At 36.1% G+C, this 12188-nt stretch overlaps 1 protein-coding gene across 6 annotated transcripts in view; it reads right to left on the minus strand.

Moving 5' to 3' along the window:
- ERBB4 (erb-b2 receptor tyrosine kinase 4) overlaps positions 1-12188 on the minus strand; it is a 1283620-nt gene that overhangs the window by 812180 nt on the left and 459252 nt on the right. The window lies entirely within an intron of this gene.

Genomic DNA, 12188 nt, shown 5'->3' on the forward strand with positions numbered 1-12188 from the left:
TTAGAATTTGTCTAGAATTCCAATCTTACATGTAGCCTACAAATTATTTTTGATGACCAGGATGTTAGAACCACAGATATCTTTAGATATCGTCAAGTCCAATTTATAGATATAGATGAGAAAACAGACAGTTAAGTTAATGTGCTGAACAAAGATCAAACAGATATTCAGGAGCAGAAATGGAATAGGACTCTCCATTCACAGGCTATGTGCAAATGGTACAGTGTCTCAAGTTACACAGAAGGCTTCATGAAACTGTCCAGCTTTATGGAAAAGATTCCCAAGATTAATGTTCTGTGGCCAGTAGAAAAACTACAGCATGAAACTTGGCATCGGTGCTTAAGAACATGGGCCAAATAGCACTAGCTGATTATATAACTGAAAGTAGATCCTGAGCAGTATCTTCATTTTTTTTTCAATTTCTGGGTAAATGAAGCTAAACGTAGCTTCTTGAAAAGAAAATCTTTTAAAATTCACTTTTTCAAAAGAGTCTGTTTAACTAAAGCACTCATATCTCTACAGAAACTAACCAATATTACATGATCATCTTCAAAATGTTTTAATTGAATTATATACTCATATTTTAATGTACTACTAAAACTTGTCTTTTAAAGGAATCATTTAAGATCATTTTGTAAAAAAATAATCTTTGTAATGGATATAATCAATCACCTCTTAATTTGACTGTTTTGCAAATTCCAACTTCAAAGACGTTTGCTTAATTATATGTACATCTGCAGTTGCATCTAACAATTATATGATGGTTTAATATCAGTTAATTAAAATATTAAATTATTATTAAAGTCATTATTATAGTTAATAACATTTACAAAGTATTGTATAAATTACAAGTCAGTAATATTCATATCAACTTTCTTAGTCCTAAATTCTTTGAGAAATGGTTATAAGAGCCACAATTATTAGAATAATTGCCAGGAATTCAAGTATTGAACATCTTGGACTAAGGGAACTTCTGAGGGACATGCAGAAATTTTTTGAATTAGAAATGAAGTGACAAATTTTTCCAAATACTAGGTATATTAAACTTGGTATTATGTGTGACTCACAAAGCAAGACGGAGAAGGCAATGGCACCTCATTCCAGTACTCTTGCCTGGAAAATCCCATGTATGGAGGAGCCTGGTGGGCTGCAGTGTCTGCAGTGTCCATGGGGTCGCTAAGAGTCAGACACGACTGAGCGACTTCACTTTCACTTTCACTTCTCACTTTCATGCATCGGAGAAGGAAATGGCAACCCACTCCAGTGTTCTTGCCTGGAGAATCCCAGGGACAGGGGAGCCTGGTGGGCTGCCATTTCTGGGGTCGCACAGAGTCGGACACAACTGAAGTGACTTAGCAGCAGCAGCAGCACAAAGAAAGTGGAAAATAATGAGTTAAGTACAAATTGATTAAGTTTTCTATACCCATGGAAAAACTGGGAGTGAAAAACAAGGTCTTCAGCTGACTCTATTATAAGCCTGATTTCTTCTCTGCACTTTGTTCAAATAGAAGTTAATTAGATGTAGAAACATTAGTGAGAAATAGATAAGGGAGAGAAAACAGATTTGATAACCACTGCAACTATGATTTATTTGAGGATCTCACTTAGAACATTTTGTTGGATGCATGTCAATTACTTTTTTAAAATTCTGGGTTTTTTACTTTGTACATAAATTCTCAAATATCATGCTTTACTGCCATTTGTACAAAGGTGACTTTCTTCTTTGGAGGCTATGTTAAATGTTACTAATTTTTTATTACCTGTTGAATCAAACAGTAGTCATCTGCTCAGTCTTCAAAATTTTTCCACAAATTGAGATCCTATTACCGTATCTATTCAACCTAGTCCAAAGTTATTTTTTAAAATAATTTTCCATAGTTGTTAAAAGATTCTTTATTGCCATCCATCATTCAACTTACTCACTCATTTTTTTTTAATTTTATTTTTTTAATTCATTCCTTTCATCTTATCGTGGATCCTGCCAACTCAGACAAAATTCATATCCATCACTATTTCCAACACTTGACTAGAGGATTTCTTTCTTTCAGAAAAGGTCTGAGTCATTCATTCAATTTACATTCCCCTAAAATTTGTATTCAAAGGTTTATTCTATTTTTATTTATACAGTTATTTTAATATTGTTTTCCAATATGTGTACCTTAATTCTTCCCTAGATGATGAGCTGGCTTATACAGACTTGAGATCCTATATTCTATTATTTTCAGTTAGGGAGACCAAATTGGGTAATATACCACACAACAAGTATTGAGTAAGTACTCTACAAAGATTTGTAGATTTAAACCTAGACTAACTTACTGTGACCCATGCAGAGCAGATAATAATGCAAAATAATATAGAGAAAGACACTGGACTTAATATGTCTTAAATCCAAAATACTAAATTTTCTGACTAAATATTTATCTTGAATTTTTTAAGTTACTATGTCACACACTACTTTTGTGAAATTAAAAAATATTCTTTTAATTGCATGCTTATTCAGCAGCCTTCTGTAGATTTAAAGGTATTTGTTTTTGTAAGCATATGTCAAAACTTTGGGTGCTTCTATAAAATACAAGTATATACATGTATCAATATATGTATATAGATATACATAGATATATGTGCATATAGATATATATGTGTGCACACACATGTGCATATATGTGCATATACATATATAGATATATGTATTTCTATCTACATATATCTATTTCTATTATCCATGTAAGTTTAAAAGTTGTAATATTAGCAAAAAAAAAAAAAAAGTCTATTTTGAATACCAGACACTAGAGAGGGTTTTACAAGAAGGTTTTCTCAGGCCACTGTCCTCTGACTCACAAAGTTTAAATGGTATTTTTATTTTCCAGACATAGCTAGACAAACAACTGCCTAACTACTATTCATTCATCTACTATTAAAGTCTTTTTTTACCTCATGATTATACCATCCTATTCCTCAATGAATGGTATTTTGGTACCAATTGTTGTAAATTTCAGGCTTGTCTAGTATAAAATTAACTTTCTTCCAGTATCAAAAGTATTTCACATGCCATTTGAGAATTACCTTACCCTTACAAGGGCTATAGATAAGGGAAAAAAACTTGTTTATAAATTAAGCGAGAATCCCAGGGACAGCGGAGCTTGATGAGCTGCCCTCTATGGGGTCGCATAGACTCGGACACGACTGAAGCGACTTAGCAGCAGCAGCGCACATTTCTATGAAGGCTTTCTGTGATGAAATAAAAAATTTGCTCCAGACCAGTTAACTTTAGAGTAAATTTACCCATTAAATTTACTCTTTCTCAACTTGCTACCTAATTCAGCTGAGACCTGAGACTGAAGAGCCAGTGTACAAATGGCTCTGCTCAGCTAGCCTTGAGCCATGAAGCCAGCATACAATAAGAAAAAACCACTGAAACTCTTTCTGGTACTTTCTAATTCATATTTTCTTATTGCTTCACTTTGCCAACCTGATTCAGAACTCGGGCTTCTGATTACCTTATTCTCTCTCTCATCCTTTGCAATCGCCCCCTGTAGTGGTCTGGCTCCACTTTTGCACACTGCTCTGGAAACTCTGGTAGAACCTGACTCCACCCTAGCTCAGGCCTAACGAACTTGCTCTCAGTCTATAGCCCCTGGGTCCCCATGGGAGAAAGGGGCACAGCCCACACGTGCTTCCTGGTGTGTCCGCATTAGGGGGTCAGGTCCTTATAAAGGAACTCTGACGGATAGCTGCAATTCCATTCTGCTTCACATCATCCTGGCATCTTGGTATTATTGCTTGTCTTAGCTCTGGTTGATATCTCCAGCTTCCAGCCTAAAAATTCAGCTAAGGTAAACAAATAATTATTCATTCTAATGCCAGTTATATTTTTAGACTGGGCCCCTTAATGACATTAATACTTCCCATGTCTGTTATCCTGAACAGTCAGGGACTGGAAAATGCTTTGCTGTTTTTTATTTGATTCCCTGCCTTCTGTTACACCCTGTTTTCAGCCTTGAATTAAATAAAGAGCAACACACGAGTGCCAAAAATGTTTGACAAGAGAACTCAAGAAGCATATGGTATTAAGTACAAAAAACTAATTCTTAGCTAAGTAATTATTCTTCATTTGAAAATATGTACTATTACTTCTTCTTTTTGAAAAGTCAGCACACTTGAGGGCCAAGTGTTGCCCGGGGACTTTAACTTGGATAAAGCGCTGTGTTGGCTCAGAAGCTGTGAATTACATAGCAACACCAGCAACACTTCAACTTCTCAAGTATCCCCTGTATTATTTGCCTCTGAACAGCTAGGGGACTTTTTGCAGAGAGGTCCCTAACTACTGCAAGCATTCACTCTATTTAATGTTTTTTAATTAACATTGCACAAACACCAATTCTGTGTGTGCAGTGAAGTCTGTGTTCTTCCCCCAGGTTTTCATTCTCAAACGGATTCGGAAATGCAGCCACAGAACCTTGCAGGAATTCCCTTCTCCAACCCAATTCTTCCTCAAAACCAGAGGATCCCTAATCAAGTAGACAGTGGTTAAAATAGAATGAAACTGATATGGGAAGAGGAAAAAGGGAGGGTATATCTGGGGGGAAAAAATGAGTTGATAAATAAATGGTTGTGGTTGTTTGCACAGTTTTAAAACACTAGTTATAACTGTGAAATAATTGGATTTCTCCATAATACAATATGTGAAATTAGATAATCTGGCATCATTTAAAAGTTAGATAAAATGATCTTTAAGGTCACTGACAGTTGTAAAATTCTATATTTAAAATCATCCAGGGAGCCTTTAAGAGGCCCTCAACCATGGGGCATCAAATGAGAATTATTATTCCTAAAGCACAAAGGATAAAACTCAAAGAATGAAGTTCAGAGATAAAAGAAAAAAAAGAAGAATCTACAAACTAGTTTCTAAATATCATAGTGCACAACTCCAAAAATCTCTTTGTAAACATCTAAGAAACAAAAGAAGCATCTTCTCAAGCAGACTGAAATAATACATACTGGATTATGTATTGAAAATCTCCTTCAGGGTATAAAACTTCTCAGAAACAAACTGCATCCACTAAAAATTATATTAGTTTGAAAAATGTTGTAAAGTTTTGTTTTGCTTTCATCTGTTTGAAGTTCACCAGTAACCCTAAATTGGAAAAACTGACTCCCTAACATACAGTGACATAAAGTCCCTTCACATTTGAAATAGTTAGAAAATGGCATTTTAAATATACTCAGTCTGTCTTTCTTCTTCTTGTTTATTCAATTACATCTTTTTTTGTAGACTTGGTATTGGAATTTGCTTCTATTAATGAAAAATATATACTACTAAACCCATTTAAAGGTTCTACTCTATTACTTTGTGCATCACCAGGGGGCAGCACAATTCCCAAAGAACATTATTTTGACTTTAGGATAGAGAAAAGTTGTGTGCCCTGTACTAAGTCACTTCAGTCATGTCTGACTCTTTACAACCCTATGGACAATAGCCTGCCAAGCTCATCTCCCATGGGATTCTCCAGGCAAGACTACTGGAGTGAGTTGCATTTCCTCCTCCAGGGGATCTTCCTGACCAAGAGATTGAACCCATATTCAACTGAAGAACCTGTGTCTCCTGCATTGAATCCATTACTGCTGAGCCACCTGGAAAGCCTGTTGGTAAAGCCTCTATGAGCTACCTGAAGTATCATCTTTATATACCTTCATGCAGAACTTTTAAATTCTCAGGCTTATTACATGAATTATTCTTCTTTTAAAAAAATTTTTTTTAGGTTTCATAAAATGAAATGGGTCATAAAAAGTTAAAAGGTATTATAAATTTTACATGAAAATAAACAACTTATAAAATACAATAATATTTGAATACAACAAAATCTACAACATTACCAAAGGGGGAAAATATTTTGCTAACTTATAGGAAGACAGAAACAGCAGCACAATAGTATATGCCTCTGAAGGTGTTTCACAAGTCCTATTTTTAATCTTCAGAGATATCAATATATTCTTATATTTAAATAAATAAAACATGTTTTTATATTAAAAATAATAAAACATGTATGCATACACACACACACACATCTATTACCCATTTCATCTTTAAACAATGTCTGTTTTCTTTTATCCCCCAAAGAAATTCATTTGTTCTCTCTCTTTTTTCCATTCCCTAAGAATTTATTTTTTATCACTTATTATGCCCCTGTCCTTAATATTTCACTATTTTGTTGAGGAAACAGACATGGCAACAAATTGTTCCAATACAATTTGACAACAGTTTCAGAACAGTATGAAGAACCATGGAAACAGGAACAAAATCATAGATACTGAGCTCCTGCAGAACAGACACTGTTCTGCATATCTTGTTCAGTAATGTTTCCTTCACTAGCTACAGAAGTACTAGACTAGCAGAAAGGCTTCAACTAATATATGTTCCTGTAGCAAATACCCAAATTTGCCCTGAATCAGAGTTGGAGATGGAACTTGCAAAACTAGTGAATTAGTTTCCTAGTGCTATTGTAATCAAGCACCGCAAACTGAGTGGCTTAGAAAAACAGAAACTGATCTCAGTTCTGGAAGCTAGAATTTCAAAATCAAGGCGTTGGCAGGGCCAGACCCTAAGGATGTATGAAAAGATCCTTCCTTGACTAGTCTCGCTTTTGCCCTAGGCATCTCTTGGCTGTAGCAGCATAATTCTACTTTCCACCTCTACCTTCACATGGCGTTCTTCCTTTGTCACTGTTTTTACGTAATTGTCTTCTTATAAGGACACTGCTGAGGTGGGATTAGGACTCGATTTGTCCAGTATGGCCTTATTTTAACTAAATACATTTATAATAGCTTATTTCCAAATAAGGTCACATTCAGAGGTACTAGGAATTAGGACTTCAATATATCTTATGTATATAGGTTTCCCAGGTGGCACGAGTGGTAAAAAAAAATTGCCTGCCAATGCAGGCAACACAAGAGAAACACGTTCATTCCCTGAGTCGAGAAGATCCCCTGGAGAAGGAAATGGCAACCCACTCCAGTGTACTTGCTTGGAAAATTCCATGGACAGAAGAGCCTGGTGGGCTAGAGCCCATGGGGTCGCAAAGAGTCGGACATGACTGAGTGACTGAGCACACATATGTATCTTGCTGAGACAGTGCAGTAAGTCATGTCCAACTCTTGCGACCCCATGGACTGTAGCTTGCCAGGCTCCTCTGTCTATGGGATTCTCCAGGCAAGCAGGACGCAATTCCACCCATAACAACCAGTATCAACAATTTTCTCCTCTTCTACACTTTCACTCTTTCTTCCTCAATCCTTCTCTGTCTACCTTCCTTCCTCTAAGAGGAGCTCATTTTGAGACTCTACTGATGACCACAGATTCCCCCTATTCCTCTCCGAGAGTACCCTGTATTTTGCTAGACTCATTCTGCTTGTGCTGGGTTTGGCTCTGCTAAGCTCATACAAATTACCATCATTTACACAAGCTGCTTACATTCATGCCTAATCATCATGCAGTAGAATAACAATTATGCATATCATTAAATTCATGTGAGATAACCTTCAGTGTAAGTTTTATTTGATTATGGCACTAAACTTTATTCACGCATGCTTGGCCTTCATGGCAGTTGTTCAGGAAGAATGGTTGTCTCAGCCACTTAAAAAGTAATGACAGTAATATTGACCATAACCCTAACTTTCTCCACCTGAAATAAATATTGGGGCCATAAGTTGGTACCCATGTTGTGGAAGGTTACTACAATCAAGTCCAGATTAAAAACATCAATATTTCATCTATCAAGTATGAAAGAAAATGAAATATTTTATTCAACATTTTTAAGCTTTCTACTTTGCATGTTTCCAGAATGACAAGATACATAGGTTCAGAGTAGAAAACATATTTATTTAACATATATATTTTATTCTAACATCTTGATTAAATTTTCTGAGAATTTTTTTAAAGTATTGTTGGCATATGACAATATGTAACTGCTCTATGTTCTGCTTCCAAACATTTCCTTGAGATACTTTTATGCATTTTTAAAGTCCATAATATGGCAGTGTGCTATGGAATCACCAATGTCAATGGAGTCAAAATCTAACAGGTGCACAAAACCTTGGAATACACTCCATGCATACCACCTCATTTAATTATCTCAGGAGCTTAATTAGGTGGGCATTTTAAAATTGCATTTAATTTTTTAATTATAAAAATCAAAAATATCAATTTTAGAAAATCTAGGAATTATAAAGTGGTACACTTAAGAATCATTCACACCAACTGAAAACAGCTTCTTAGGAATATTAGTGTTACTCATTTTGCAAGCACCAAGTACCATTCTTATTCTAAGCGATCTTGGTCATTTCATTCAGATATATCTAAATGGGAACTCTTATTTTATAAAACCTTTTGTAGCATGATTTTTAATTAAAATTATATCACAAGTATTTGATCATATTAATAAAGCTTTTAATCGATTATATGATTATGTTGATTTTTGAACACCTAGGTCTATTCTGAATTCTCAAGTTTTGTAAAACATAGTAAGAGCTCTGGCTCCAGAATCAAATTTTGTTCCATGATCCCCTACATTTGTGACTTTGGATTAATTACTCTGGTTTAGTTTCCTCTATAACAGGGAGTTAATAATAATATAGTCTAGAATACCATAATGATTAAATAAAATAATTAATATAGTTGGCATAAACAGTATCTAGCACATCCTAGGATTCAGATAATTGGTAGCTGTCGATGACCAGGTTTACATAAAGTATTGCTTTCTAATGCCCTCATCTGTTTACTCTCCTTGTTTTCTTCTTTCTCTTTGGACTTTCCTGTCAGTCTTCTTTGCAACTAACTCCTTCTTTCTGCTATTTAAATAGTTTCCTGTGAAACTTAGATCCTTTGCTGTTATTCTGCATTCTCTCTGTTTTCTCCATGAACAGTCTCTTCTATGTTCATAGGCTTCAATATTATCTGTATACTGCAGGTGCCCATATTTCTATCCTTAGCCCAGATCACTCTTTTCACCCGTACATCTAACTGCCTCATGCACATTTCCATCTGGATGTCTCAAGACACTTCAAAACCAGAAGAACCAAACTAAAACTGTCCCTTTTTCAAAATGAGCTTCTCTTCCTCTTACGATTCTTCATTCAGTGAATGACCACCAATAGCGCTTTACTACTCTGGACTGAATGCTGAGTTATTTTCCACTCATCATTTTCCCTTGCCTCAGAGCACATACATTAACAAGTCACCATGATTCAATACCTAAAATACCTTTTATTGTCCTCATTTCTCGGCAACCTGACTAGTACTGCCTTAGTCTATATGTCTGATATCTAATTGTCCAGATTGCTATGGCATTCATCTAAACACAGTTCATCTAATGCATTTTGCATGCTGCTATGAGACTTTTAAAAAATATTTAAAAAATAAATAAATCTTATCATGTAGCAGCTCATACTTAAAAGATGTCAATAGTTTCCCTGAGCTTTGGTAATGAAAGTCTTTCAAGATCATGCATCACCTGGCCCCTCCTTCACCTGACCAGTCTTAGGACTCAGCATCACCTACCCCCAATTCCTCCTCACCCAATTACCACTATTCACTGCTAACATCCTGAACTTCTCCCAGTTTCTCTCACCTTCACGCCTTTACACTCCTCTCACTGCAAGGGCACTTTTATTTCTATCCTTTCTTCACTAAACTAACTTTTTACCCAATCTTCAAGTCTCAGATAATGGTCAAATTATTTTTAAAAGTAAAATCCATTGTTATAGTTCTTGACTTCCACTGAGCACACTAAATGCCACATTATGATTAGTTGCACTGAAAAATGTGTTTTAAGAACAATGATATATTTAAACTCAATAGAATAAATGAGCTCAGTTGTCCACCTTCCATCATGGCTATATGGGTCATGAATATCTTTTTGTATGCAATTCATCTGTGTATTCTTGCCACCTTTTTAAAATATCTTCTACTTCTGCTAGGTCCATACCATTTCTGTCCTTTATTGTGCCCATCTTTGCAAGAAATGTTCCCTTGGTAACTCTAATTTTCTTGAAGAGATCTCTAGTCTTTCCCATCCTATTGTTTTCCTCTATTTCTTTGCATTGATCACTGAGGGAAGCTTTCTTATCTCTCCTTGCTTTTCTTTGGAACTCTGCTTTCAGATGGGTATAACTTTCCTTTTCTCCTTTGCCTTTAGATTCTCTTCTTTTCTCAGCTATTTATAAGCCTCCTCAGACAACCAGTTTGCCTTTTTGCATTTCTTTTTCTTGGAGATGGTCTTGATCATGTACAATGTCACAAACCTCTGTCCATAGTTCTTCAGGCAATCTATCAGATCTAATCCCTTGAATCTATTTCTCACTTTCAGATAGCCACAATGGTGTGATCTTTCAACTAGAGCCAGACATCCTGGAATGTGAAGTCAAGTGGGCCTTAGGAAGCATCACTATGAACAAAGCTAGTAGAGGTGATGGAATTCCAGTTGAGCTATTTCAAATCCTAAAAGATGATGCTGTGAAGGTGCTACACTCAATATGCCAGCAAATTTGGAAAACTGAGCAGAGGCCACAAGACTGGAAAAGGTCAGTTTTCATTCCAATCCCAAAGAAAGACAATGCCAAAGAATGTTCAAACTACCGCATAGTTGTACACATCTCACATACTAGCAAAGTAATGATGAAGTAAGTATGTGAACTATGAAATGCCAGATGTTCAAGCTGGATTTAGAAAAGGCAGAGGAACCAAAGATCAAATTGCCAACATTCACTGTATCACTGAAAAAGCAAGATAGTTCCAGAAAAACATCATCTATTTCTGCTTTATCGACTACAAAAAAGCCTTTGACTCTGTGGATCACAACAAACTGTGGAAAATTCTTAAAAGACGGGAATACCAGACCACCTTACCTGCCTCCTGAGAAATCTATATGCAGGTCAAGAAGCAACAGTTAGAACTGGACCTGGAACAATGGACTGGTTTCAAGTTGGGAAAGGAGTACATCAAGGCTGTATATTGTCACCCTGCTTATTTAACTTCTATGCAGAGTACATCATGCAAAAGTCTGGGCTGGATGAAGAACAAGCTGGAATCAAGTTTGAAGGGAGAAATATCAATAATCTCAGATATGGATATGACACCACTCTATGACAGAAAGTGAGGAAATAAAGAGTCTCTTGATGAAAGTGAAAGAGCAGAGTGAAAAACCTGGCTTATAACTGAACATTCAGAAAACTAAGATCACGGCATCCGGTCCCATAACTTCATGGCAAATAGATGGGGCAACAATGGAAACAGTGACAGACTTGATTTTGGGTGGCTCCAAAATCACTGCAGATGGTGACTGAAGCCATGAAATTAAAAGACCACTTGCTCCTTGGAAGAAAAGTTATGACCAACCTAGCCAGAATATTAAAAGCAGACAAATTACTTTGCCAACAACGGTCCATCTAATCAAAGCTATGGTTTTTCCAGTAGTCATGTATGGATATGAGAGTTGGACTGTGAAGAAGGCTGAGTGCAGAAGAATTGATGCTTTTGCACTGTGGTGTTGGAGAAGACTTCTTGAGGGCCCTTGGACAGCAAGAAGATCCAACCAGTCAACCCTAAAGGAAATCTGTCCTGAATATTCATTGGAAGGACTGATGCAGCAGCAGAAACTCCAATACTTTGGCTACCTGATGCAAAGAATTGACTCATTGGAAAAGACCCCGATGCTGGGAAAGATTGAAGGCAGGAGGATAAGTGGATGATAGAGGATGAGATGATTGGATGGCATCACCGGTTTGATAGACATGAGTTTGAGTAAGCTCCAGGATCTGGTGATGAACAGGGAGCCTGGCATACTGCAATTCATGGGACATGACTGAGTGGCTGAACTGAACTGTCCACCTTACACATGTAATATATATGTAAGTGTATGTGTGCATATAAATATATTTTCAAAGTCAGAGTTACCTGACAAGTTAGAGTTTGTAGAAGAAAGTACCCTGTGTGAAAAAAAGCACAGATTGATTTGAAAAGGAAATACACAATGACATGCTTCAACACATTCCACCACTTTGGGAAAATAGACATCGGCCGATGAACATTTTTTTTTAGCCTCCATAAACGTAAGAACTACAGAAAAAAAAAAAACAGCTATCTTTTCAATAGTTAAGTATTTTAGGGAGATACACCTATTAACTAAGTTTTCATC

This window comes from Bos javanicus, chromosome 2 (assembly GCF_032452875.1).
Source record: "Bos javanicus breed banteng chromosome 2, ARS-OSU_banteng_1.0, whole genome shotgun sequence".
Lineage (NCBI taxonomy): Eukaryota > Metazoa > Chordata > Mammalia > Artiodactyla > Bovidae > Bos > Bos javanicus.